This window comes from Pundamilia nyererei, unplaced genomic scaffold, assembly GCF_000239375.1.
Source record: "Pundamilia nyererei isolate P.nyererei 1_Seehausen unplaced genomic scaffold, PunNye1.0 scaffold00002, whole genome shotgun sequence".
Lineage (NCBI taxonomy): Eukaryota > Metazoa > Chordata > Actinopteri > Cichliformes > Cichlidae > Pundamilia > Pundamilia nyererei.
The window spans coordinates 9,449,671-9,453,982 of record NW_005187403.1 but is presented as its reverse complement, the minus strand read 5'-3'; the positions used below and the strand labels follow the sequence as shown (position 1 = coordinate 9,453,982).

Below are 4,312 nucleotides of genomic sequence, written 5' to 3'. Positions count from 1 at the left end.
ACACACACACACACACACACACACACACACACACACACACACACACACACACACACACACAGCCCACCATAATGATGTTCTTTCTGTGCGTGTGCGTGCATGCACACATGCATTTATCTGGCCCTTTCCATCATTCAAGGCTAATGGTGTTAACAAGGGAACCAATGGGCTGCTTCTAGGAACCTTCCAGGAAATGGGACAGTGGGGGCAGCTCAAAGGTTGGTTCAAACAGAGGTTGATAGTGTGTTTGAAAACTCTCAAATATTAGGAAGGTTTGGGTTTTTTGGTGTCCCAGTTCTGCCTGAAGATGTTCTGAGCCGATCTGACCTTTCCAGCAAAGTAAAGTGATGGTTAGTGTGTTATTGTATTTTCTGTTACAAGATAGCATTAGGCAATTAAAAACAGCTAAGAAACAATTATAACAATAATAACGATAAAACAAACCATATCCTTTACTGAGGTAATTATCTATGCTACTTTTAAGCATTCATTCTGTAAGTTGTATGAACACTAATACACTTTTTGGGGCTTTGTTATTGGAAAGAAAGGTTTGTTTCTGTGAGGTCAAACTGTTTTGGCTGAAGCATAAAGAACAAGTCTGTACTGCTGCTGATGTAATTAATGGATGTTTGTGGATGAGGATGTAAATAGTATGCACTGACCATGCAGGTTTTATAGAAAATTGTTTAATTATCTACCCTACAGGAGCGTTCGCCTTCCTTCTTTGTTATTGTTGCTTTAGTCTTTGCCTTTTTTCATCTCTCTCTGTTTTCCTCCCTCTCTTTGCTTTTTTCCCCCCGTAAATTGAATTGAATCGAATTAAACTAAATTACATTTTAATTAGATTTATGATTCTGGAATCTAGAAAGTTAGTTTATAACATAAATTTGCAGCAGTATTCAAGAAGTGTTGTTGTTCTACAAACCAAATAAACTCTGTGACCTGAAGGGGGAGGAAAAAAGAACTTTATGGCTGCTCTGCAAAGCCAGTTAATAATGTCCTCCAGGAAGTAGGTGCACATGTTTCTTTGCCAAAGATGAAAAGAGAAGACTTCATGAACATACCTTCTGAGGATTCAGGGTGACAGAAACCCCACAATGGCATTAGTGCACTTAATAAAAGCATAAAAAAAGGAAACGTGTGCAGATCTGGGATACATTTCTATTGAGTGATGAAACCACACACACAAACATAAAAATCCTTTACTGACCACCACCTCATCTGTCAAACACAGTGGTTCTGTTATGTGTTGGGCATGCGTGGCTGCGCATGGAACTGGCACACTGCTGTTTACTGATTATTTCCTCGCTTTTAGGCGCGACGGCGTGAGCACTGTATGAGTTTCAGCCAAATTCATCAAAACACACCACATCATATTTCATAATTCAACAGGTCAGAGAATTAAAAACACTATCTTTAGCCAAGTCAGGCATTTTATCAGTTGAACTAAATTCCACTTGCTAAAGGTGACAGTAAAGGTTCATTAGAGTCCACAACAACTGTCCTAAAGGTGAACTTGAGAAGCATTTGACATGATACTCCATTAAATATTTATTGTAACAGTTTTGTTTGACATGATGCGATCTGTCCAGTTACTTCTAATTGTATAATTGAACTTTGCGCTATGTGTTACAAGGTATTGTATGTTACTTGCTCCCTATGCAGTGCCTACTATACTCTCTTGGTTAATGGTGTTGCTGTTTTCATTTTAAACCTGTAGTCTCTCATCTACTCTTCGGAAATATTGGAGACACACCCCTGCGAGGGGCTGCAGTACTGGATAATGGTCAGAGCATGACAGCAACAATTCTCCAAGATATAGAGCATTCTGACCCATTAGACTCACAACCAATTTGTTCAAAAGGTTTGCCGTAATTCAGTCATAGCAACACAGAACTACTGGCAAGCAATAAGCTTATTATATTTTATTTTTTTTACCTTGGTTTTTTCTTCTGTGGGACTAAAAAAGTCTGTGGTAATCTGCATATGCATGTATTTATTTTCATACATGCATCTGCCCAGTAAGCAAGACCACCAGTGCAATTCCAAGACTGGTTCCAGTTGAATTCAAGTCAAGACTCGATCTAAAAGACGCCCTGCCAGAGAACAGAGCAACATGAGAGGCATTTAGGACCAAAACAAAGACAGAGGAAACCTCAAGTCTACACTTCCAAAAATAATCATTATCATCTATAAATCCATCTAAAAGTGCAAATGAAGAATGAATAAGCAATCAAAAAACCCACAAGCTCTGGGACTGAAATCTTGTTCGGACTCAAACGACATGGATACACAGAATTACATCTTTGTGTTATTCAGTATTTGAAAGGATCACTTTTTAAAAAGGTAAATTGCAACTATTGAAGATGTTGCAATAAACTTTAATTGAGTACCAAAAGAAAAAAAAACAAAAAACCCACACTGTGGACTAAAAAGACTAAAAATAAAGACATTTCTTGTATATTGTTACTTTATTTTGAGGTTTTATAACCATCCAGTATCAGTTCACTTAGCTTTTATCGGTTTCAAAAGCCTATTTTCAATTTTCACTTTAGGTTTCGTTTTTGTTTAGTTTCAGTTGACTGTAAAAAAAAAAAGTTCTGTTATAGTCTTTACAGGGAAAGGCTGATTTCACATTGTGACCAAATCCCCTTCTGGCGTCACGTGAGTCAGTAGTGAAATGGACGTGATGCGTCCTGTCAAACAATCAGGCAGCTGGGGGGGGGGTTACTGACAGATGCCAGGACCTCGGAAAGGAGGGACAAAAGGAGGCAAAAAAAGAGTAAGTGGTCGACACATATAGATATGATCTCGGTCCACCTAATCATAAACTAGATAACAAAGCTTCTATTTTGATTGCTTCCATGGGCTAAAGGGGGAAAAAAAGTACTTCATCTCTGAGAAAGCTTTTGCCACATGGCAGCTGTCTTTCCTGATAGACTCAGCCAAGTAGAAAGACAGTCTCAAGCAAAATTGCGCATGTGAGACGGACACACATAAAGGAAGAGAGTGACAGAGCGAGAGGGTGGTTGCGTGTGTAGCGAGGCAGGTCGTCGCTTGTCTCTAATGCAATGTAGGTATGTGCCATTCTGACTAGAAGCAGCTGTGGCCGAGAGAAGAAGAGAAAGCGAAGAAAAGAGGAGCAGTGATGGACTCCCCTCCCTCCCAAGAGGTCGATGACATCAATAAGAAGCTAATAATCCTGCCTCAAGCTACCTCAGAAGGGCTGAGCGATCCACTGCAGTCTAGCCCTTCTCCTCCTCCTCCTCCTTCTCATACATCTCACTCTCTAAACCCCCAGAAGACCACTAGTGGGTAGGGGAAGAGAAAAGGATGGATGGATAGCAAGGTGTTTGGAAGAGAGGCATTTTACTCTTCCTCACGTTTATGTATTGATGAAGCCCACTATGGGCCGTCTACTATTGATTGTGCCTTCTTTTCTTTGGGGCTGTGGTACTTGTTATGGGAGGCACGTACAGGAAGCTATATCGTGTATGTGCGATCATAGGTTCACATATATACACACACACACACACACACACAAATACATTTGATTGCTGAATGATTGATAAGGGTAAAGCTAAACTAAGCTAAACTCCTCCGTATATATGCATGCACATGTCTTAGGTGGACGTTACCTGAAATCTTGTTTACTCACACTGAGAAGACAAAGTTGTCAAAACTTAGGTATCAAAAAGAAAAAAGTGCTGAATGAACAAACAAAGAAAATATGGTCTAATATTTAGCCAGACCCCATTAGTAAATTTGCTTATGGAAAGGAAATGTGATATGATTAACTTTCTCTGCAAAAAGATCCAAAGACATCTCAAATGGGATGAATCATAGTGCAGCACGTGGCAATTAAGCTGATATTACATTCAGCTGTATATACTTGTTTAGACACGGGCGCGCATATCTCACACATATACACATCGACTTCCCCACAAGAGAAAACCATGATGTCATCCTTTTTAGTCCCTCTGTATTACAGTATTCGTTTCCAGCGGTCAAAGTCAACCAACCAATGCCACCTAGAGTTGAATTCTTATAACTGCATCAGTTAAACGCTTCAGACAACAACAAATATGTACAGTTAGAAAGTTTGATTACATCACCATTAACTGAATGCCCAGTGGTGCAGTATTTAGCTGCCAGCTTGTCAGCACAAACCACCAGCAGTGTAAAGATGTGAAGACAGATGTGCATATCTATCTGTCTGTCAGTCAATCTATCTATCTATCTATCTATCTATCTATCTATCTATCTATCTATCTATCTATCTATCTATCTATCTATCTATCTATCTATCTAT

The 4,312-nt window shown here is 39.4% G+C and overlaps 1 protein-coding gene across 1 annotated transcript in view; it reads right to left on the bottom strand.

Annotated features, from left to right (window-relative positions):
- astn2 (astrotactin 2) overlaps positions 1-4,312 on the bottom strand; it is a 284,181-nt gene that overhangs the window by 55,923 nt on the left and 223,946 nt on the right. The window lies entirely within an intron of this gene.